At 44.8% G+C, this 24948-nt stretch overlaps 1 non-coding gene and 2 pseudogenes across 2 annotated transcripts; 2 read left to right on the plus strand and 1 right to left on the minus strand.

Moving 5' to 3' along the window:
* Positions 1-7221: 7221 nt before the first annotated feature.
* LOC135970732 (U6 spliceosomal RNA) lies at positions 7222-7328 on the minus strand. The gene has a single exon (XR_010586590.1). It is a non-coding gene; the product is annotated as a U6 spliceosomal RNA (small nuclear RNA).
* Positions 7329-10937: 3609 nt separating this feature from the next.
* Positions 10938-11759, plus strand: LOC135970441 (dihydrofolate reductase pseudogene; annotated as a pseudogene).
* An 8533-nt stretch (positions 11760-20292) lies between these two features.
* Positions 20293-23585, plus strand: LOC135970332 (patr class I histocompatibility antigen, A-5 alpha chain-like; annotated as a pseudogene). Its single transcript, XR_010586033.2, has 8 exons — positions 20293-20386; positions 20516-20785; positions 21030-21305; positions 21881-22156; positions 22261-22377; positions 22818-22850; positions 22957-23004; positions 23168-23585. The product of XR_010586033.2 is annotated as a patr class I histocompatibility antigen, A-5 alpha chain-like (transcript).
* Positions 23586-24948: the final 1363 nt, after the last annotated feature.

Here is a 24948-nt window from a genome sequence, read left to right on the forward strand (position 1 = left end):
CCTCAGTGAAGACCTGCGCTTCCCTGCTGGGTCGTTTTCTGGTGTCTCTGCCTGTTGGTTGCCCCTGTGACTGGTGACCTCATGCCCTCTGGTGGAAGCCATGCTCTCTTGCTCATTGAGGGTTGGAAAACTGGAAAATTACGCTCGATGAGGATAGGCAATAACATTGGTTCTGTGTGGCACTGTCATCACCCGCACTTGAAGGGGAAGCCGTGTTTCAGAAAGTACAAAACGTGGCTCCATCCCCTGCTTGGCTGCCAAGTGGCTGCCAGGCAGCCTAGCGGCAATGTGAGCCCAAGTGGATGACACTGTGATGCAGGACAGGGTGGATTCAAGGGCCCTTCCCAGCTCATGGATTGACTACAGGGCTGGTGGTAACCAGGGCTGAGAGGAACCTGGAGACACGCTGGGGTGGGGCCGGGTGAGAGCCTGGAGAGAGCCTCCACCTGTCCTCACAGGGCCTGGGGGAGACATACTGAGGAGGGGGCACCTGCCCCTCCACTCTGCCTCACCATTGTCCCCCAGCCACACCGGCATCCCTGGTGTCCACCAGGCACTTTTCAGGTGTCTCTTCTTCAACCTTCAGAACCTCTCCATGAGGTCTGTATTGGATTTGCATTTCCGGAGTTGAGGGAACACTCTGAGCCTGGGAGACTCCATAGGGAGGGGTCCACACTCTGTGACTGACGCCACAGTTGAGCCCCAGCAGCTTGGACTTCGGACCCCAGAGTGCTCTGAGCTCTGAGTTTCTCTGGGCTGGCGGTGCCCTGTGCCAGCTGCACTGAGGCAGCCGTGTGCCTGCTGGTCCTACAGGATTCGCCGCCTGAAACCAGAAGCAGATCAGGATTTCCCAAATTGTCTCCAGCCCTGATGGGTGACGTCTCCACTGTTTTCATAAGGCAATAATCGCAGCTACCGCTTCTGTGGTGGGTGCTGCCATGTGTCAGCATCTTTCTGGGTACTTGGCATATGTGAACACACACATTTACAATGGAAGCTTGTGAAGCACAGAGAGGTTAAGTGATTTGGTCAAGGTCACACAGCAGTAAGTAGTGGAGCTGGTATTTGAGCTGAGACAGTCTGCTTAAGGGCTCAGGCCCTCAGTGCTGGCATCATGTCACATACAGTGAGATGACTGGAAGTGGGAAGAAGCTGGGGTGTGTTGGTTACATGGAGTACACATGGCCTTTGTAGTAAGCTGGAGCCTGTGGCCACCCAAAGGTGGATTTGTGCATGAGCCGAGGACAGGTTTCTAATGTGCCAGATGAGGTGAGTAGGAGATTATGCACCTGTGTCTTCAGCCTTGTCCTCCCCGTCTTTGTCATCTCCTGAGGATGGAGCATCTGTCATGTGCACACTGAGTGGCACCACTCCTGCTGGGTGAGTCGCTGCAGCTGCAGGTCCCCAGGGTCCTTGTGAGAGACAGTCAGCACCTGCAGCTGCTGGGACTCTACCAGGATGCATTTTGAGGACACCAGCTCTGCACGATCCTTGGCCCAGACAGCGGGCCCCATGGGACCTCCTTCAGGCAGGGAGCAACTCAGCCCTGCGGTGTCCCTGATGCCAAAGAACAACTGCTCCTGCTGGTTTCAAAACCTCAGCGGGAGGCTGCAGCAGGCCTTGAGTGAGGGAAGATCAGCTCCCAGAGCCTGGGGTTCTGCCAGACAACACTCAAACCAGGGGCTGGTAAATAATCCACAAAAGGGCCTGGGGCAACATTTTCAACTTTGCCAACCAGTCTCTGTACCAAAGACTTAACTATGCCCTTGTAGCATGAGGCAGCCTTCCATAGACATCCTCCTGGTCTCCCCCAGACAGGCTGCTCCCAGTCCTAGGGGATCTGAAGTAGCACCTGAATGGCCACAGCCATGAAAAGCACTAGGGTGCAGGCCAGGGTGTCTGTGACAGGGGCTGGGGCTGCAGTTTGTCAGGCAGTGTGAACAGGCATGTTGCTCCCCACAGCTTAGCTTGGCACTAGCAGGGGGAGAGTGTCCCTTAGAAGCCTGGGGGCCACTGGAGCCCGACTCAGTGTGTGCAACTCCCGAATGGGCTTGATGCCCATAAACCCAATAGCACTGTGGGCTGCTGACCCACCAGGGCATAGTGCACCCCAGCTGAGCCAGCTGTCCTGGACCCACCAGGCCTCAGACCACGCCCAGTCCAGCTTACTGGGGCACAGGGACACTGGAACAGAATTTTAAGAATGAGTTCACTGAATTTGGTGGAGGGATTTCTTGAATTGTTTCTCTAATCTATTTGGATTTAAAGGCACAAATGACTCTATTTCCAGTAGTACAGAGAGTGTGAATACTCAGAATATCACCACTGGATAGACCTAATCAAATAGTTATAAGGTCTGGGTGATCATGTATTTGACACCTTAGAAGACTTTGTTAAACTAGCAAGTATAAGGTGATTGGCTGATTTTTGCCAGTTGTGCTGGACAAAATGGGGGAAAAAAAGATGAACTCAAGGCTGCAAACTTCTAGCTCGTGAGTCACATAAGTCACCTAAAAGTTTCTGTTTCCTTTGAATGAAATCCTAATCTCCTGTAGCTGCAGGGCTGAACTTTCTGAAAAATAAACACAGACTCTCATCTGTGGGTGGCTAAATTACAACACAAAACAAATCCCAGACTCAAAGAATATCTGTTATTTAAGTGAAGTCATTGATTGGGAATAAATGGGATCCTGAAAATCAGAATGGGGACATCTGGGCAGATCCTGATGAAACTAAAGACATTGAACTCCTAAATTCCTCTGAAAATTATTTGCCAGTTACATTCAACCACATTTGGCGAAATTAATCCAGTTTTCCCTAACGAAAAAGTACTGGTCTTCTTTGAGGTAGTTGCCCTCAAGACCCTGTGATTCCACTCCACATTTACCCCCAACACCCCTCTGTGATTCCAGATCCATAAATAGCCTTGAGTCCTAGCATGTCCTGAAAGGTGTGGTGGAATGTGTCAGTAAGATGATTTAGAGAAGCAATGTGACAATGTGATGAAAATAATTAAAAATGTTTAAAAGTCTGTGTCTTAATATTTATCGTTTGAGTAGCCTATGAATCTTCTAAAATTCTAAACATAGAAGAATCTCTCTATGTAAAGATGCTTGTCAAAACATTATTTACAACAAGACAAAATGAAAGCAGATGGATCCAAAAGAAGTTGGGTTACATCTTCTTATCTGAAGTGGGATGCAGCTTGTAAAAGTGTATAAACTTTATGCAAAGTTTATAACATGGAAAACTACTTGTATAATTATACATTCAAAAAGCAACATCCAAGATAACCCATAACATATGAATGCAACTTTGTAAAATGACAGCGTATATATATATATATATATAAAATAACAAAATGAAAATGAGCACCACTGCACAAGACAGCTCCGGGGACCACCATTTGCACTGCAGTCTACAAAGTTTCAACAATATGATAGCAGTGATTTTTTGAAGAAAGGCCTAGGTGATGTTTCTGTCTGTGCATTTTAAAGTCTTCTGTGATCAAATAGGGTTTAACTTTTCCAATATAAAAACATATATATTAACATTTAAAATAAAACATTTGAAGTAAAATAACAATGAAATGAGGCCAGACATGGTGGCATGCACCTGTAGTCCCAGCTACTCAGGAGGCTGAGGCAGGAACATTGATAGAGCCCAGAAGTTCAAGGATGTAGGACACTATGATCACAGCTGTGAATAGTCACTGCACTCCAGCCTGGGCAACATATCAAGACCTTATCTCAATAATAATAATAATAATAATAATATTCACAATCTTCTTTCTGCCTCAAGCTAAAACTGCTTTCTCATTTGAACCCAAAGGGCAGAAATGCCTGCTGAGTGCTCCACCAGAGGAAATAAATGAGTTCTTTCTTCACAATCCATGATCCAATTTTTGGTTACAGAGTTCAGCTGAGCAATTAAGGCAACACTAAGAACACTATCAATATATAGATTATTGATTGTCATGTATGTGTTTGTGTATAAATGTGTACCCCTGAAAGAGGGAGATGGATTCTTCCATTTCATAGATGAAAATCTGAGTCCCTGTGAACTTTGAGGCTTGTTCTGGGTTCACTGAATGTAAACCTTGAGAATTGGGAGACACTCAGCCTCCTGCAGAGCCCACCTAGGCATGAGCCACACCAGTGGATACTCCTCAACAGCAGGAAGGGCAACTGAGATCCAGGAATGTCCACACTTGTAGAGGGTCCATATCCAGTGGAATACAACTGAAGGATGGGCGGAGGGTAAAGTCTAGCCGCTTCCTTCAGCTGGTGGTGGCAGATGTGTGGGTCAGTCAGCTACCCACGAGGTGTATCATATTCTTAGGGCTGTCTCTCATTCCTCTACTGAGAACTCCATCCTGCACAGACAAAAACCATATATTCACTGGTAAGCAGGATCCTTTTTAGAAATGCAAACATAACTTCCCTAACATTAAAGTCAAACATTCTTTCTCCCAGTGAATCATCTTATTTGGATAATCTCCTACCTTCCCCTGAAGTTAGCCCCAGAGTTGCATCTGAGCATTTGGATCCAAGACAGAAAGTCATTTTGGGGTTTGGAACTGGCTGATCTTGGACCGTGTTTTGAAAAGGAAGCTTTCTACTTGCAGAAGAGCAAGGGTGAGCTCTGAATAGGAGATGAAATCATGAGGGGAAAAGACATGGGCAGATTCCCAAGCAAACTTGGAATATGTTTGCCAGCCTCTTTTCAGTTGTGATAAAATACACATCAACACAAAATTTGCCATTGTAACCATTTAAGTGTACAATGCAGTAACATTTAGTAGGTGCACAACGTTATGCAGCCATCATCACTATCAAGTTCCAGAGCATTTTCACCACCCTAGAAGGAAACTCTGTACCTGCTAAGCAGTTACCTTCCTCTCTCCCCTGCCACCAGCCCCTGGCACCATTAACCCAGTTTCTGTCTCTCTAGATTTGCTTCTTCTGAATATTTTATTAAAATGGAATCATACAATATATGGCCTTTTGTGACTGGCTTCTTTCATTTGACATGCTTTCAAGATTCATCCAAGTTGTAGCATGTATCGGTACATTATTCCTTTTATGGTCAAATAATATTCCATTGCAGAATAGATTACTTGTTGTTTATCCATTCATCAGTTGATGGGCATTTTCTGTTAAATTAAATAGAGTAAAACAAAAGAGGAGTTACAAATTATCACCTCCCAAAAAATACTTGCTTTTCTATTTACCTATGAAGTTACTTTTAGCTGTGTACTTCTTTGCTTCATATGGCTTCAAGTTGCTATCTAATGTCCTTTTATTTCAGTGTGAAGCATCCCTTTTAGCATTAACTGTAGAATAGTTTTACCAGAGACAAACACCATCCGTTTTTATTTACCTGTGCATGTCTGAATTTCTCCATTATTTCTGACAGAGAGTTTTGCCAAATATGCAACTGTCAGTTGAGACACGTTGTTTTTTTCTTTCTGAACTTTAAGTTTGTCATGCCAATGTCTTCTGAACTCCATGGTTGCTGAAGAAGATTTGGCGGTTAATCTCATGGAGGATCCTTTACTATATGAGTCCCTTCTCTTGTTGTTTTCAAGATGCTCTGTTTGTCTTTGACTTTTGACATTTTCATTATAATGTCTCTCAGTGTGGACATCTTTGAATTGCTGCTACTTTAAATGTTTCAGTGTGTTGGATACCCAGATTCATGTTTTTAATAAAATTTCCGAAGTTTGGGGTCATTATTTCTTTAAATACTCTTTCTCCCCTCTTCTTCCTTCTCTCTTTTGGGGACTCCCAAAATGCATATACTTGATGCTGTCTCTCAGATCTCTTCTGTTCATTTTTCTTCATACTTTTTCCCTTCTGCTCCTCAAATGGGCAATTTCAATTGGCCTATGTTTGAGCTTACTGATTCTACATTCTGCAAACTAAAATCTGCTCTTGAAGTCCTCCAGTGAATTTTCCATTTTGCTTTCAGCTTCAGATTTCCATTTGCTTCCTTTTCACAATTATTTATTGATTTCTGCTATTTAGTGAAAGGTAGTTCTCCTGATTTTCTTTAGTTGTTTGTCCATGGCTTCCTTTAGCTCTTTGACTATGTTTAAGACAGTTGATTCAAAGTTTTTTTCTAGTAAGTCAGTCCATTCTTCTTCAGGAACAATTTCTTTCCATTGCTTTTCCTGTGAATGAGTCATACATGCATAATTCATGTTTCTTGAAGTTGAAAACCAGACATTTTCAATATTATAATGCGGTAACTGTGAAAATTATATTTTCTAAACTATTTTTGTATAGACTGTATTCTTTATTGTATGTGGTCACTGAAGTCTCATAGTTGTAGATGTGTGGTCTTATTTCTGAGTTCTCTATTCTATTCCATTGGTCCATGCATCTGTTTTTGTACCAGTACCATACTGTTTTGGTTACTGTAGCCTTGTAGTATAGTTTGAAGTCAAGTAGCATGATGCCTCCAGCTTTGTTCTTTTTGCTTAAGATTGTCTTGACTATAAAGCTCTTTTTGGTTCTATATGAATTTTAAAATCATTTCTTCTAATTCTGTGAAAAATGTCAATGGTAGTTTAATGAAAATAGCATTGAATCTATAAATTACTTTGAGCAGTATGACCATTTTCATGATATTGATTCTTTCTATCCATGAGCATGGAGTGTTTTTCCATTTGTTTGTGTCTTCTCTGATTTACCTGAGCAGCAGTTTGTAGTTCTCCTTGAAGAGATCCTTCAATTCCTTTGTGAGCTGTATTCCGAGGCATCTTATTCTGTTTGTAGCCATTATGAATAGAAATTTATTCACAATTTGACTCTCTGCTTGTCTATCGTTGTTGTATAGGAATGCTTGTGACTTCTGCACATTGATTTGGTATTCTGAGACTTTACTGAAGTTGCTTATCAGTTTAAGAAACTTTTCAGCTAAAACAATGGGGTTTTCTAGATATACTATCATGTCATTTGCAAACAAAGACAATTTGACTTCCTCTCGTCCCCTGTTTGAATATCCTTTCTTTCTCTTACCTGATTGCCCTGGCCAGAACTTCCAATACTTTGTTGAATAGGACTGGTAAGAGAGGGCAGCCTTGCCTTGTGCAGGTGTTAAAGGGGAATGCTTCCAAATTTTGCCCATTCGGTATGATACTTGTTGTGAGTCTGTCATACACGACTTTTATTATTTTGAGGTATGTTCCTTCAATACCTAGTTTACTGAGAGTTTAAAAATATGGAATGCTTCATGAATTTGCATGTCACCCTTGTGCAGGGGCCATGCTGATCTGCTCTGTATCTTTCCAATTTTAGTATACGTGCTGCCAAAGCAAGTACTGACCACAAGTTCTTAGAAGTGGAGATAAGTGAAGAACTGTGGGTGAGATGGAGTGTTGAATTTCATCTGCAGTAATTTCTGCATCTAACAAAATGTGATTATCTCTGTCTTTTATTCTTTAATTAAGTGGTAAAATGCATTACAGATTTAAAGTTTAAATATTCTTGTATCCTGGGGATGAATAACCTGGGCAGGATATTTAATTTATTTACAGCTCATTGGTGGACACAGTCTAGTATTGTTTTTCTCAGTATTTTTACCTCTAATTGCTTCAAAGTGATTATCATATCATGCTTTTCTCTTATGTATTCCTTGCTGGCTTTAGAATCAATGTTATTTATACATAAACAATAATGAGTTTGCTGGTTTTCTCTATGTTTCCTCATACTCTTGAGTATTATGTATAAATTCAGTAACTTTCTTCGGAGTTTTGATGGAAGTCACCTGTAAAACAGTCTGGATATGCCTGAAGGGAAATAAAGTTTTACAACCGTTTTAACTTCTTTACTTGTAATAAGTTCTCCCCATTGACATAATCTTGTTCATAGTCTCAAAATTATTTAAACCTCTACTATATCTTTAGTGGCATGTTTATCTATCGTAATGTTATTTATTCTTAATTGCCATTGCCTGTTTTATTTCTCCATCCAAAAAAAAAACAGCTGCTTTTGGTGGGCTGGGCCCTCAGCAGTGGCAGCTGCCAGGTCAGCCCTGGTGAGTGGCAACTCAATTGCTGTGCCCACGCAGTGTCCATCGCAGCCACCACGGCCACCTTGTGCAGGGACTCCATGAGCAAGCCCTGTGCGGCTGAGTGGCATTGTCCGTCAAGCCATCTCACTCACTTGATTACAGGGAGCCCTAGTACCTTAAAGACCCTCTGGTAGGCATCCACACACAACCAGTATCATCATGCACTCGGCCTATAGCAAGAGGTCTATGCGTACCTCTCTCCTCTACCTCCCGATTTTCCAACTCTATTTTCCCCAAGTTCATGACTGGCCAGCCAAGGCATGAGCCACTGCCCATGACTCATTCATTCATGCACTACTGGGCATCATTTCACACCCCACACCTCCCATGGGCTTGTTAGGGTTTGATTCCTAGTTCATGGCTTAAGAGCCATTCCCAAAGCTGTTCTGGTGTCAGCTCCCAAGCCTACTGCTGTTGTTGTAGATTTTCCTCTTTATATGTATTTATTTCCTGGAATTAAAAACAATTGCACTAATTTTTTCAATTCAGCATTTCCAAGGATATGCAGTAGGAGTGATTCGTCTTAGTGTACATAGAATTGCTTCAAAACACCAGCAATGTATATTTGAGGGAAGGACAGCATGCATGGAGAAAGGAGGGCAACCCACAAGTGGGCAGTGTAGTTTCACAAAGTGAACACTTGGGTAAACAACACCCACATCAAAGTACACCAGTCACAGCCTGCTGGAAACACCTTTGGGTCCTACTCAGTCATAAACCACCCTCCCCACCCTAGAGTAGCCACTCTTGATTTCTAACACAGATGAGTTCTGTTAGTTCCAGTTGAATGGCATTATACCGTCACCATCACGCCCCTGGGTCTCATCATCTCGCTGTGTGTGGTCATAGCCTATTCACTCCCATGGTTGTCCAATGCTCCACTTTATAACTAGCTCATATTTCTTGTCCCTTCACTTTGATAGACAATTGTGTTGTATCCAGAGTTTACAAGTCGTGCTGCTATGAATAATATTTGCATATATTTTGGCACACACATACAAGCATTTCTACTGGTTGACAACTAGGAGTGCTATTGCTGTGTCATAGGTGAGTAGATGCTTGGCTAAGTCTCTGGTTAACAAATTTCTAGTAGTAAACAAACAGTACAGGAGCGTGAATCTCTTACTTAGAAATTATTCGGATAATAAATAAGGAAGGAATGAGAGACTGAGACTATAATAACTCTATTGCAAACCATCATGAGTTAACGGATTTAACCATTGAACAACAATGGCAATTAACAACACAATAAAACAAAAAACTAATGTCAGGTTCTTCCTCTTGATGGAAGACCACAATACAGCACCATCAAACAAGTACAAGTGGCAAAGAAACCAAGCCTGAATATAAGCTAACCTCCATAGCCAATTACCAATTTAGAGGCAATACAGATAATAAAAACACAAACAATGGCTTCGGGAGCAATCAGCAAAATGCACACTATGGGAAGTTCTACCACACAATATAAATTTCAAGAAAGAATCTATAGAATAAAAGAGAACAAAAGCGTATTTCTAGAAGTAAAACTAATTTATAATTTTGGATGATAAAAATATAAAATAGAACAAAGAAGTGATGATCATGAAAGTCAGGATGTATTTTCATTTGGGGGAGGAAAGAGTTTACTGCTGAGCTGGGGCAAATGATGGGGCTTCTGGTTTGCTCCACAAACGTCTATCCCTGGTGGTTAATGGGTGTTCACTTTTTATTCAAGGACACAAATTTTAGACCGTTTCTTTTTCCTTCTAGAGTCCTACATTTTATTTTAGGACACAAAGGTTAAGGAAAAAATAATTTATAGAGTATGGTTACTGTTTTGCACAAAGCCCCTCCCCATCTTCCCTCTGAGCACCCAGAACAACCAGCAGCCCCAGGACCCGCAGCAGGCGTGACCTCACTTCTAGATGTGTGTGCAGCTCACATCAGCAGAGGCAATATGCAGGTCTACTTCTTGACTCTTGGAAAAACCTGATAGGACACAGCTGAGGGGAAGCCTTCTCCGCCGTCTCCAGGCTCTTGGACTTCAGTGTAGAGGGAGCGGCTTCTCACCCCTCCAAAGGCGCCTTCATGGCCAGAGCCTCCTCTCTGCATGGGGAGTTCATGGCCCTTCCCCTGAACACGGTGACATGGATCTCGCCAAAGGTGGAGATGACACCATTCCTCCCCCCACCATCTTTTGCTATAGAGCAACTGGAGTACGTTCCACCCACACACAGGACAGGGAGCTGAGAACCAAGGAGTGGAGGAGCAATACTCCAGCTTTCTCTACTTGTAATAACTTCTCTCCATTGGGATAATCTTGTTCATAGTCTCAAAATTATTTAAACTGCTACTATATCTTTAGTGGCATATTTATCTATCATAATGTTATTTTATTCTTAATTACCATTCCCTGTTTTATTTCTCCGTCCAAAAAAAACAGCTGCTTTTGGTTGGCTGGGCCCTCACCAGTGGCAGCTGCCAGGTCAGCCTTTGTGAGTGGCGACTCAATTGCTGTGCCCATTCAGTGTCCATCGCAGCCACCACGGCCACTTTGTGCAGGGACTCCATGAGCAAGCCCTGTGCGCTTCTTTTGCTTTACAAGAAACTTGACTTAGCCTGGTGTCCAGTGAAGAAATCCCAGGTGCACGGAAAGGAGAGGAGGACCTCAGGGCTGTGAGTGATCTGCAAAAGGAAGCGCATGGACCACCAGGTGGCGCTGCTGCGCTGCTCCTGCTCCCAGGAGGTGACTGCTCAGGACGAGCTTTGAGGTGGAGAGAGATGTTATTGCTCCAGGTTCAGAGTAAAAACCTTCCAGCCAATCTCGGCCGCGCGTTCTTGTGTAGCGAGCGGGCTCCGAGGTACTCACCGCTGCTGTCATGGTTCGTTTGCTAAACTGCATCGTCGCTGTGCCCCCAGAACATGGGCATTGGCAAGAATGGGCACCTGCCCTGGCCGCCACTCAGGAATGAATTCAGGTATTTCCAGAGAAAGACACAGACTCTTCACTAGAAGATAAACAGAATCTGGTGTTACGTGTAGGAAGATCCGGTTCTCCATTCCTGAGAAGAATCGATCTTTAAAGGATAGAATTAATTTAATTCTCAGCAGAGAACTCAAGGGACCTCCACAAGGAACTCATTTTCTTGCCAGAAGTCTGGATGATATCTTCAAACTTACGGAACAACCAGAATTAGCCAATAAAGTAGAGATGATTTGGATAGTTGGTGGCAGTTTTGTTTATAAGGAAGCCATGAATCACCCAGGCCATCTTAAACTATTTGTGACAAGGATCATGTGGGACTTTGAAAGTGACACGTTTTTTCCAGGAATTTATTTGGAAAAATATAAACTTCTGACAGAATACCCAGGTGTTCTCTCTGATGTCCAGGAGGAGAAAGACATTAAGTTCAAATTTGAAGTATATGAGAAGAATGATTAATATGAAGGTGTTTTCTGGTTTATTTTAAGTTGTTCTCCCTCCCTCTGGAAAAAAAATTATATATTTTGACATGAGAAGAAAAAGACTTTTGTTGACTTTGGATCTATGAATAATTATTTCTAAGCAATGTGTTTTTATTCCGCACTAGTCTTGAATATATCAGATACCATTTATGAAACATTCTTGCTATAACTAAGTGCCTCTCCAAGACCCCGACTGAGTCCCCGCACCTGCTACAGTGAGCTGCCATTCCACACCCATCGCACATGGGACTCTGGCCAGTCCTTGACATTGTCGGGCTTTTCAAATGTCGGTAGTATTTATTAAAGATGAAGATGCACGTACCCTCCAACTGAGCAGTTTCACTAGTGGGAAATACCAAAATCTTCCTACATGTATATCTAGAGGTTTGTAGACATATGTTGCAGCCTTGTTTGTAACAGTGAAAAACTGAAAACAACCTGGAATTCCAGTGATGGGAAAATGAATATATTTCTGTCTTAGACTGGGGAAGCCAAAGCAGATTCCAAGCCTGAAATTTCAGTGAAAACAGTTTATTTGCTAGGTCTTACCAGAAAGCATCAATTGAGGTATGGAGAAATGGAACTGAGAAGGTAAGAAAACCAGTTTAAAGTCGCTGAGCAGGTTCTCATTGGTAACAAGCTCCATACTGCTGAGATACGGGGAAACGGAGGGGAGAAAGCTGGAGTATTGATCCTCCACTCCTTGGTTGTCAGCTCCCTGTCCTGTGTGTGGGTGGAACGTGCTCCAGCTGCTCTATAGCAAGTCCCAGGTGTTTGCAGTAAGAAGCTGCTGGCATGCATGGGAACTGTGAATGGCAAACACTTAAAGCAATTCCATGTTTAAGTATATAACCTCTTCATATCTTTTTTTTTTTTTTTTGACAGAGTTTTGTTCTTGTTACCCAGATGGAGTGCAATGGCGTGACCTCAGCTCACTGCATCATCCGACTTCCGGGGTTCAAGCGATTCTCCTGCCTCAGGCTCCCAAGTAGCTGGGACTACAGGGGTGCACCACGACACCAGCTAATTTTGTGTTTTTGGTGCAGACGACGTTACACCATGTTGGTCAGGCTGGTCTCAAACTCCTGACCTCAAGTGATTCTCCCGCCTCGGCCTCCCAAAGTGCTGGGATTACAGGCGTGAGCCACCGCACCTGGCAGATCTTTATCATTTTTATGTAGTAAAAAGTATAAAGCCACACATGGTTTATTTGAAATATTTTATGGTTTAAAAAAATACAGAAGCAGGAAATCCAATTCTAAGTTCAAGTGAGGGATTGTGGTAGTTTGAGCCAGAAGGTTGCATGTAGTAAGAAACTGTGATTTAAGATATATTTTAAAATTGGAAGTAGCAGGATATTCTGATGGAGTTTGACTTTGGTTTGGGGCCCACTGAGTTTGAGATGCCTTTGAGAAATGAAGGAAGAAGAGAGAGAATAAAAGAAAAACTGGCTAGGCCCAGTGGCTCATTCCTGTAACATATTGGCTCAGCATTTTGGGAGGTAGAGACAGACAGATCCCTTGAGACCAGTTTGGGCAACATGGTGAAGCGCCATCTCTCCAAAAAATACAAAAATTGGCTGGGAGTTGTGGCGCCCACCTGTAGTCCCATCTGCTCAGGGGCTGAGGTGGATGAACTGAGCCCGCGCGGTCACGGCTGCAGGGAGTTGTGATTGTGCCACTGCACACCAGCCTGGGTGACAGAAGAGACCCTGCCTCAAAAAAAAAGCTGGAAACAATGGAAGCATGACTTCAGAATTCTAGAAAGAAAGTTATTTTCAACAAATAAATCTATATTCAGCCAAAAAATCAAGGGTGAAGGTAAAATAATACATTTTTAGGCCAGCAAAGACTCAGGGGTTACCTCCATGTACCCTTTCTTGGGAAGCTATTGGAGAAAATACTCCCGCAAAATGAAGGAGGAGACAAACCAGAGAATGACATGGATCCAGCAAATAGGATCCAACACAGGCAATATTCCAGCTAAGGAGCTGGCTTAAAAAACAAACAAACAAACAAAAGTAGAAATATTAATAGGTTAGCTGGGTGGAATGACTCATGCCCTCAGTCCCAGCTACTCAGGAGGCTAAAAGCAAGAGGTTGGCTTGAGTCCAACATTTCCAGACCAGCCTGGCCACCATAGTGAGATTCCCTTCTCTTAAAAATAATAATAGGTTATTGCCAGATTTAGGGCATTTGGAAAGAAATTCATTGAAGATAAAGCAAAAGTGAAAAAAACAAGAGGGAAGGCTGGTTAGGCAATCATTAATTCTAGGGCAGAAGGAAGTACAGGATAGGAAGTAAGAGCACAATACTCTGTTCTTCTCAACAATGAACAATATGTACATAGTCATAATGATGTGGTGACTGCTTAGCCCCTAACTCTGGTAACTACTTTGGGACAATATGGGAGGAAAAGTGAAGATAGTGATGGCGTAAGAGCTAAATCCTCGTCTGTCATTCAAGAAATCACTTAAAATGTGTAAAATAATCAAGAAATGACTAAGTAGTTATGTGAGGAGAAAAACAGAAGACATTGCTAAAAGAGTTGAAAGTCATTGCTCTGGAGGATTAGGAGGGACAGGGCAGGGAACGGTTAGGATGCATTATAAACTGAAGAGGCTTTTAAAAATTACATGTATTAATATATGCACCCACTTGAAAAACTGAAAAAATAATAATTTGGAAAAACCCATGAAGGCAACGACCAGAAGGAAAACCTGAGAGAATGAAAAGTGCTTGTCTCTGGAAAGAACAAATGGCAGAACTGTTGCTTTCATTTTAAGACTTTTAGAGCCATTTGATTTTACTTAATCATTTTCATCTATTTCTTTATTAAAACAACTCTATCATAATAAAAAGTTACATTCATTCACAGAAAACAAACAAACAAACAAAAACCCTTCCTGCCCAGCCCATCTCATTCTCTCTGAATCCTCAGCGCTAATGAGGACTGTCTCCTTCTCACCTCCCTGGACTGGACTTTTACCACTGGAAAGTGGATGTGATTTCTAGTTTCTGCATGTCCTGGTTTATTGTGCTGCTAGTGAAATAAAATCAAAATACATATTGAATAAATAATAAATCAAATAACCCATAGTGAGCAAAGGTTTGCAATGTATTTTTTGGAGTCAAGATCTCATTCTGTGGCCTGGACTGGAGTCCAGTGGTGTGATCATAGCTCACTGCAGCCTTGAATCCATAAGCTCAAGGGATCTTCCCATCTCAGCCTTCCCAATACCTGTGAATACAAGCGTCCACCACCAGGCCCAGCTAAGTTTACTTACCTTTATATCTTTTAGAGATGAGCGTGTCACAATGTTGTCCAAGCTGGTCTCCAACTTCTGATCTCAAGCAATCCTCTTCCCTTAGCATCCTGAACTGCTGGGATCACAGGGGTGAGCTGTCATGCCTGGCTTGTAATTAACTAACACCATCAAGGTTTCCTTCTCCAAGTGTGGACACAGCAGCAGACGCCCCTTGTCTCTTGGGTCAGGACACTGGGTAGAGTGGAATAGCAGGACAACAAAGTCCCTGCAGAAAGTGCCCATGTGGAAGAGGTCCAGCAGGAAGGGCCAACTGACCCAGGGCCACCGTATTTAGGGATAACTCTTCTTTCTGGGCAGGACTGTTCTGTGATTACTTTTGTATTCACAATAGTCCTGAAATCGTAGGATGATGAGACTCAAGACTGGCTGGGATTTGTTTTCAAAAAACCATCCCCGAGATTTGTTGATCTTTTGAATGGTTTTTAGTGTTGCAATTTCCTTCAGGACTTAACTCATTCTTAACATTTCGCAGTCTACTTTCAGTTAATAATGTACTAGTACCCATAAATATAGAAATATTGCAATCATTTATCCTCTGCAAAATGTCCATCTTTTATGGTATAGCTATTATATGGAATATATCTATATAGGTTGTAAGTCCCACGATAAAAAACTTTTTCTTATCTTGAAACAGTTCTATGCATGTAAAGTAAGAATAAATGAGGGGAGCAAGATAGCCTTTTGCACTTAGCTCAGTATTTACCATTTTTTATCATCTTCATCTTTTCTGATAATCTCATTTTCCACCTGGTATCGTTTGTCTCTAGTCTGAAGAATTTTCTTTACCAGTTGTTATTGTACAGATCTGCTGGCGAGAAATTCTCTTAATTTTCTTTTACCTGAAATATCTCCTTATTTGCCTATCTTTGAAGGACATCTATGCTGGATATAGAATTCTTAGTTAACCTTTTTGTCCTCCAGCACCTTAAAGATGTTATTCTACTTTCTTTAGTTTCTATGGTTTCTAATAAGAAATGGGTCAGGACAAGAGGAACAGAGAAACCAGAACTGGGAAAATAACATGGTAGACCTAAAACTTGTCATATCAATAATGACAAAAACCTATATGAATCAACACTCTAATGAAGGGCAAAGATTGTGTGACTTGGTTTAAAAAAATATGGAACCCAACCATAGGCTCTTTCCAGACATGCACTTTGTTTGTTTGTCTGTTTTAATTTAACTTTTATTTTTAGTTAAGGGGTACATGTACAGGTTCATTACATAGGTAAACTTGTGTCATGGGGTTTTTTTGTACAGATTATTTCCATACCCATTAGTACTCACCCAAGTATTAAGCCTTAGTAGCCATTAGCTATTTTTCCTGATCCTCTCCCTCCTCCCACCCTCCACCCTCAAGTGGACCCCAGTGTGTGTTGTTCCCCTCTACGCGCCCATGTATTCTCATCATTTAGCTCCCATTTATAAGTGAGAATATGTGGTATATAGTTTTCTCTTCCTGCGTTAGTTTGCTAAGAATAATGGCCTCCAACTGCATCCATGTTCCTGCAAAGAACATAATCTCATTCTTTTTATGGCTGTATAGTATTCTATGGTGTATATGTGCCACAGTTTCTTTATCCAGTCTACCATTATGGGCATTTAGGTTGATTCCAAGTCTTTGCTATTGTGAATAGTGCTTCAATAAACATATGTGTACATATGAGATATGCACTTTTTAAAATTTAATTTATTTTATTGTACTTTAAGTTCCAGGATACATGTGCAGAATGTGCAGGTTTGTTACATACGTGTAGTCTGCCATGGTGGTTTACTGCACCCATTCACTCGTCCTCTAAGTTCCCTCCCCTCACTCCTGACTCCCCAACAGGCCCTGGTGTGTGTTGTTCCTCTCACTGTGTCCATGTGTTCTCATTGTTTAACTCCCACTTAGGAGTGAGAAAATGCGGTGTTAGGTTTTCTGTTCCCATGTTAGTTTGCTGAGGATGATGACTTCCAGCTTCATCCATGTTTCTGCAAAGGACATGAACCCATTCCTTTTTATGGCTGTGTAGTATTTCATGGTGTATATCTACCACATTTTCTTTACCTAGACTATCGTTGATGGGCATGTGGGTTGGTTTCATGTCTTTGCTATTGAATATAGTGCTTCAATAAACATACATGTGCATGTGTCTTTATAGTAGAATGATTCATATTCCTTTGGGTGTATACCCAGTAATGGGATTGCTAGGTCAAATAGTATTTCTGGTTGTAGATCTTTGAGGAATGGTCACACCATCCTCCACAATGGTTGAACTCTTTTACATGAAATGAAATGAAATGAGACCAATAGAAGGACCAGGCATGGTGGCTCATGCCTGTAATCCCTGCATTTTGGGAGGCTGAATGGTATTATCTCTTGAGTTCAGGAGTTGGAGACTAGCCCGATAGTGAGATCTCATGTCTACCAAATAAAAATAATTTTAAAAGAAAAAAGATCAATAGATAGGGAAGGAAGAAACAACAGTCTTTCTTTGTCACCAGCTTCACTGCATATGTAGAAAACACTAGGAGATTCTGAAAAAGTCTCTGGAATTAATCATTGAATTTGAAAAATAATTCATAAAATATATGTACTGAGTCACTTCGATGAACATGAAAAGATAGCAAACAATACTAGTCATCTAAGAAGTGCAAATTAAAACCACTATGAGAAACCATCACCCATCACCTAGAATAGGTAAAGTTAAAAAGACATATGATAAGTCTAAATACTGTCAAGACTATGGAAAAAATAAGAATGTCTGATATTGCTGGTAGGAATGCAAAAAATGTGGCAGCCAAGTTGTAAAGCAGTATGGTAATTTCTTATACAGCTACCCATCCACTACCACATGACCCAGCAATTCCACAAATATGTATTTATCCAAAAGAAATAAAAATGTAAGGCCACACGTGTAAGCAGTTATTACTAGCGGTTTCATTAATAACAAACCCTAGCTGGAGTAATCCACATGTCAGTCAACTAGAGAATAGAGAAACCAATGAATAAACTGGGATTCCAGCAATACTCAGCAGCTGCTCAGCAACAAAAATGAGTGGATGGCATCATCTCAAACACCGTTATGCTAAGGGAGAGACCAAACGAAGGACTACACAACATACGATTCCATTAAATTCTAGAAATTTCACTATTGCAGTGACAGAACACAGAGCGGTGGTTAAGTGAAGGGAAGGGGTGAGGGAGGGAGGCAAGGATTAAATAGAAAGGGGCATAAAGAAAGTTTTTAGGGAAAAGAAACCGTTCTCTACAGTGCCACAGTTCAGGAGTAACTGGGTGGTGGGAACTAAGGGGAGAGGAGGGTGTGAGGGATGAGGGCAGAGGGAAGGGCTGGGGAAGCAGGAGGTGAGGACAAGGAGCAGGGGAAAGGACTCCAAAGCAGTGGAGGAGCCTGGCAGGGGGTTCCGTGCATTCAGTGTTTCCGTACTGGGCAGTGTGGTAGTTACACGACTATAAATAATTACCAACATTCATCAAAAACCGCAGCTAAAACTGGTGAATTTTATTACACATAAATGCCCTAATAAGCAAAAAAAAAAAAAAAAAAAAAAAAAAAAAAAAAAAAAAAAAAAGGGCGGGGGGAGGCAAAAATAAAGACATTTTTAGATCATCAAAACCATAAAATTCATTTCCTAGGGCTCCTGTACTACATTTAATTTTAAAGGAAATTCTTCAGGGTGAAGGGAAATGATACTAGATGGTGACCCAGATACACAGAAAGGCACAATTAACAACAGGAATGATGCACACACACATGTCACATTCACACTCATTTTCTTAATTTCCTGAAGACATATGGCTGCTTGTCTAAAACAAAAAGTATTACACTGTATCACTGAGTTTATAATATAGATTGACGTAATATACAAAACAATAATAGCATAATGGTAGGTTAAAGGAAACTACACTATTTATTTTCCTTTATTTTGCTGGATGTAGTTTAATAGAACCTGAACTTCACTGTGAAAAGTCAAGGAATCGGGTTTCCATTCTTACAACAATAAAAAACTAGTGTAAAGAAACATAGCTAAAAGCCACTAGGAGAATTAAAACCATAAACTAAAAACTGTTTATTTGACACATAAGAAAGTAGCAAAGGAGGAACAGAAACAAAAAGATATAAGACAAATTGAAAACAAATAGCAAATTGTAGACCAAAATCCCGCCATAGTAAGGAAAGAAATGACAGGACTTTGCTCACATTAGCAGGACCGCTGAGCACTGTGGGGAGAACAGACATGGGCAGGAGGTGAGGGACAGTGTTAGTGCCACAATTCAGGAGTGACAGGGTGGCCGGGAGGAAGTGGGGGGAGGTGTGAGGATGAGAGGGGCAGAGAGAAGGGCTGGAGAAGCAGGAGGTGAGGAAAAGGAGAGAGGAAAGAATTCTAAAGCAGTGGAAGAGCCTAGCAGGGGGTTCTTTGCATTCGGTATTCAATACATTTTGTTGGACTGCCTAAAAGCTAATTGGCTCCTTATGATTAAAAAAAAGAGTTACAAAACTACCAAGTGTCCAGATAAAATATGCACACTGCTTAGATGCTCATAGTTCAGGAAAACAGGCATGCAGCACTCGCAACTTTGAGGTGATGACTACAGGCTCCCTGTTGCAATAGACAGTAACAAACCCTGCTTCTTTGTATCAGGAGATGTTCTGGACTCACACAGAGAAACTCGGGCTAGGGAATGAAGGTAATGTTAAAGGCAACAACCCACAGTCACAGATCCATAGTCTGGGAAAGTAAAACTTAGGAGCTTTGTAATGCTGTTTTGACACAGGTCTGTTACAGATTCGATTTCTAATCATTCAGGGATTACCAATATTGTGCTACCTACTGTATTAATAAACAAAAAGGAAACTTCGTCTCTATGAGAATCTCTGCGTGGTGGCTTCAGACAAAACTTCACCAGGTTTAGAGAGAAAACCCCTGTCTCTACACCCCCATTCCCAGGGCGAGCTCACTCTCTGGCATGAAGTTCCCCGTGGTCAGTTTCCCTGTACAAAGGTCCAAGGGGAGAGGTAAGGGGTCGGAGGCAGGGAGTCCAGTTTAGGGTCGGGGATTCCAGGACAAGTAGGGAAGGGGAAGGGGCTGGGTGCAGCCTCGGGGTCTCTCCCTGGTTTCCACAGACAGATACTTGTCCAGGACTCAGGCAGTGTGACAAAGAGGCTTGGTGTAGGAGAAGAGGGATCAGGACGAAGTCCCAGGTCTCGGGCGTGGCTGTCAGGGCCTGGGGCCTTACCTGCATTGTGGAGGCACCGGGTTGGGGATTCCCCACTCCCCTAGTTTCACTTCTTCTCCCAAAAGTGTCGGGTCCTTCTTCCAGGATACTCGTCACGCGTCCCCAGTTCCCACTTTCACTGGGTGTCGGATGTCTAGAGAAGCCAATCAGCGTCGCCGCGGTCTCAGTTCTAAAGTCCCCACGCGCCCACCAGGACTCAAGAGTCTCCTCAGACGCCGAGATGCCGGTCATGGCGCCCCGAACCCTCCTCCTGCTGCTCTCGGGGGCCCTGACCCTGACCGAGACCTGGGCCGGTGAGTGCGGGGTCGGGAGGGAAATGGCCTCTGCGGGGAGGAGCGAGGGGACCGCAGGCGGGGACGCAGGACCCGGGGAGCCGCGCGGGGAGGAGGGTCGGGCGAGTCTCAGCCTCTCCTCGCCCCCAGGCTCGCACTCCATGAGGTATTTCCACACCGCCGTGTCCCGGCCCGGCCGCGGGGAGCCCCGCTTCATCTCCGTGGGCTACGTGGACGACACGCAGTTCGTGCGGTTCGACAGCGACGCCGCGAGTCCGAGGATGGAGCCGCGGGCGCCGTGGATGGAGCAGGAGGGGCCGGAGTATTGGGAAGAGCAGACACGGAGAGCCAAGGAGGCCGCACAGTCTTTCCGAGTGAGCCTGGGGAACCTGCGCGGCTACTACAACCAGAGCGAGGCCGGTGAGTGGCCCCGGCCCGGGGCGCAGGTCAAGACCCCTCCCCACCCCCGACGGACGGCCCGGGTCTCCCCGACTCTCAGGGTCCGAGATCCGCCCCGAGGCCGCGGGACCGGCCCAGACCCTCGACCGGAGAGAGCCCCAGGCGCCTTTACCTGGCTTCATTTTCAGTTGAGGCCAAAGTCCCTGCGGGTTGGTCTGGGCGGGGCGGGGCTCGGGGGCGGGGCTGACCGCGGGGGCGGGGCCAGGGTCTCACACCCTCCAGAGGATGTACGGCTGCGACCTGGGGCCCGACGGGCGCCTCCTCCGCGGGTATTACCAGGACGCCTACGACGGCAAGGATTACATCGCCCTGAACCAGGACCTGCGCTCCTGGACCGCTGCGGATGAGGCGGCTCAGAACACCCAGCGCAAGTGGGAGGCGGCCGGTGTGGCGAAGCAGCGGAGAGCCTACCTGGAGGGCAAGTGCGTGGAGTGGCTCCGCAGATACCTGGAGAACGGCAAGGAGACGCTGCAGCGCGCGGGTACCAGGGGCAGTGGGGAGCCTTCCCCATCACCTCTAGATCGCCCGGGATGGCCTCCCATGAGGAGGGAAGGAAAATGGGATCAGCGCTAGAATGTCGCCCTCCCTTGAATGGAGAATGGCATGAATTTCCCTGATTTCCTCTGAGGGCCCCCTCTGCTCTCTAGGACAATTAAGGAATGACGTCTCTGAGGACATGGAGGGGAAGACAGTCCCTGGAATACAGATCAGGGGTCCCATTTGACTCCTGCAGCAGCCTTGGGCACTGTGAATTTTTCTCTCAGGCCTTGTTCTCTGCCTCACACTAAATACGTCTGAAGGTCTGATTCCAGCTTTTCTGAGTCCCTCGGCCTCCACTCAGGTCAGGACCAGAAGTCCCTGTTCCTCCCTCAGAGACTAGAACTCTCCAAGGAATAGGAGATTATCCCAGATGCCTGTGTCCAGGCTGGTGTCTGGGTTCTGTGCTCCCTTCCCCACCCCAAGTGTCCTGTCCATTCTCAGGGTGGTCACATGCGTGCTGCTGGAGTGTCCCATGAGAGATGCAAAGCGCCTGAATTTTCTGACTCTTCCCATCAGATCCCCCAAAGACACACGTGACCCACCACCCCCTCTCTGACCATGAGGCCACCCTGAGGTGCTGGGCCCTGGGCTTCTACCCTGCGGAGATCACACTGACCTGGCAGTGGGATGGGGAGGAGCAAACTCAGGACACCGAGCTTGTGGAGACCAGGCCAGGAGGAGATGGAACCTTCCAGAAGTGGGGAGCTGTGGTGGTGCCTTCTGGAGAAGAGCAGAGATACACGTGCCATGTGCAGCATGAGGGGCTGCCGGAGCCCCTCACCCTGAGATGGGGTAAGAAGGGGGATGAGGGGTCATGTCTCTTCTCAGGGAAAGCAGGAGCCCTTCTGGAGCCCTTCAGCAGGGTCAGGGCCCCTCACCTTCCCCTCCTTTCCCAGAGCCATCTTCCCAGTCCACCATCCCCATCATGGGCATTGTTGCTGGCCTGGCTGTCCTAGCAGTTGTGGTCACCGGAGCTGTGGTCGCAGCTGTGATGTGGAGGAGGAAGAGCTCAGGTAGGGAAGGGGTGAGGAGTGGGATCTTGCTTTTCTTGTCCTCTGGGGGTTTCAAGCCCAAGGTAGAAATGTTCACTGCCTCATTCCTGGGAAGCAGCATCCACACAGGGGCTAACCCAGCCTGGGACCCTGTGTGCCAGCACTTACTCTTTTGTGTAGCACATGTGACAATGAAGGACGGATGTATCACCTTGATGATTATGGTATTGGGGTCCTGATTCCAGCATTCATGAGTCAGGGTAAGGTCCCTGCTAAGGACAAACCTTAGGAGGACAGTTTGCCCAAGACACACAGCTGCTTTCCTCCTATTTCCTGATCCTGCCCTGGGTCTGCAGTCATAGTTCTGGAAATTTCTCTTGGGTCCAAGACTAGGAGGTTCCGCTAAGATCTTATGGCCCTACTTCCTCCCAGTCCCCTCACAGGATATTTTCTTCCCACAGGTGGAAAAGGAGGGAGCTACTCTCAGACTGCGTGTAAGTGGTGGGGGTGGGAGTGTGGAGGAGCTCACCCATCCTGTAATTCCTCCTGTCCCATGTCTCCTGCGGGCTCTGACCAGCTCCTGTTTTTGTTCTACCCCAGCCTGCGACAGTGCCCAGGGCTCTGATGTGTCTCTCACGGCTTGAAAAGGTGAGATTCTTGGGATCTAGAGTGGGGGGCGGGGGGACAGAGGGAAAAGGTCTGCGTAATAGAGATTCTTTGATTGGGATGTTTCAGGTGTGTGGTGGCTGTTCAGAGTGTCATCACTTACCATGACTGACTTGAATTTGTTCATGACTGTTGTTTTCTGTAGCCTGAGACAACTGTCTTGTGTGGGACTGAGATGCAGGATTTCTTCACGCCTCTCCTTTTGTGACTTCAGGAGACTCTGGCCTCTCTTTCTGCAAAGGCATCTGAACGTGTCTGTGTCCCTGTTAGCATAATGTGAGGAGGTGGAGAGACAGCCACCCCCGTGTCCACCGTGACCCCTGTTCCCACGCTGACCTGTGTTTCCTCCCCAGTCGTCTTTCCTGTTCCAGAGAGGTGGGGCTGGATGTCTCCATCTCAGTCTCAACTTTATGTGCACTGAGCTGCAACTTCTTACTTCCCTGCTGAAAATAAGAATCTGAATATAAATTTGTTTTCTCTAATATTTGCTATGAGAGGTTGATGGATTAATGAAATAAGTCAATTCCTAGAATTGGAGAGAGCAAATAAAGACCTGAGAACCTCCACAATCCACATGTTCGCTGTGCTGCATCTGTTGCAGGTGGGGGTGGAGAAGGCTGTGAGGAGCCCAGTGTGGACTGGGCCTGTGCCTAGTTGCTGTTCAGTTCTTCATGAGATTTAGGTGGTCAGTCCTCAGCTGGGTCACCTTCACTGCTCCGTCGTCCTTGTCCCATCAGTGGAAACTTGTCCAGCGGGAGCTGTGACCACAGAGGCTCAGACATCGCCCAGGGCTGCCCCTGCACGTGGGGGTCTCTGTGCATTTTGAGACAAATGTTCAGAGCAATTCACCTCCTGCCCTGCTTCTAGAGCTTCTGTTCTGCTCTGCTCTCCTGCCCTCTCTCCTTGCCCTGGTTCTAGTGATCTTATTGCTGAATCCAATCCCAAATCATGAATCTATAAAGCAGAGTCTAATTTAGACTTATGTTTTTCTCTGAAATTGGACCCATCATCAAGGACTGTTCTTTCCTGAAGAGAGAACCTGGTTGTGAGCTGCAGTGTGCTGGGGTGGGGGCACTGGGGGCGTTCCTGTAGAAAGGGAGATGGGGGAGGGAGGGCACACAAGCAGCACTGCTGAGAAAAACATAGGCGGCCTCTATCTCAGTGTGAGGGGACCTTGTGCTGAAGCTGCCACAAAACAGCACTTGGCCTGAGGCTATGTTAATAAAGATATTGCCTTTAGAATAGGGAGGTGCTCTACAGTGATCATTCATTCAACTGACCTTTGTCATTGGCCAGACATAGGACAGAATGGTTCTGATCTGGGGAACACCATTGAAGTAAAATCAGAAAAATCTCTGGCCTTTTGTAGCACATGTTCCAGTGGAAAGAGGCAGATGATAGATACACTATAACCAGAGTAAGGAAGGAAAGTACTAGAAGGTGGTAAGTGCTGTGAGGCAGGTGATCCAGGATGTGGGCAGTGGGGACAGGGAAGGTGGCTGTTGTGCTGGGTAGCCAGTGTGTGCCTTGTTGCAAAGGTGAGTTGAGGAAGGATTGGAGGGACATGAGGATGTCTGGGGAAGTTCTTTCCAGGCAGAAGAACTTCCAGTCCAAATGCACTATAGCAGGAAGGTGTCTGTGTTCCCAGAGAACAAGGAGGCCAGGAGGGCTGGACAGAGAGAAACTGAGGTGAGGTCAGAGGTGCGGCCAGAGCAGGTGGGCTTGAGGGGAATGGGGTTGGATCTGACCTTTGCTCTGAGCGGGATGAAGAGTCAGAGGACAGTTTTGAGCAGAAGAGGGCCATGATATAACTTCTCTTTTAAAATGACCTCTGACTGCTGTGCTGAGAACAGAATTGAGAGGTGAGGGACGAGGGAGGCAGAAGGAAAACAGTAGAAAGCGAGTGCAGTATTCCAGGCTGGAGAT

The sequence above is a fragment of the Macaca fascicularis genome, chromosome 4 (assembly GCF_037993035.2).
Source record: "Macaca fascicularis isolate 582-1 chromosome 4, T2T-MFA8v1.1".
Taxonomy (NCBI): Eukaryota; Metazoa; Chordata; class Mammalia; order Primates; family Cercopithecidae; genus Macaca; species Macaca fascicularis.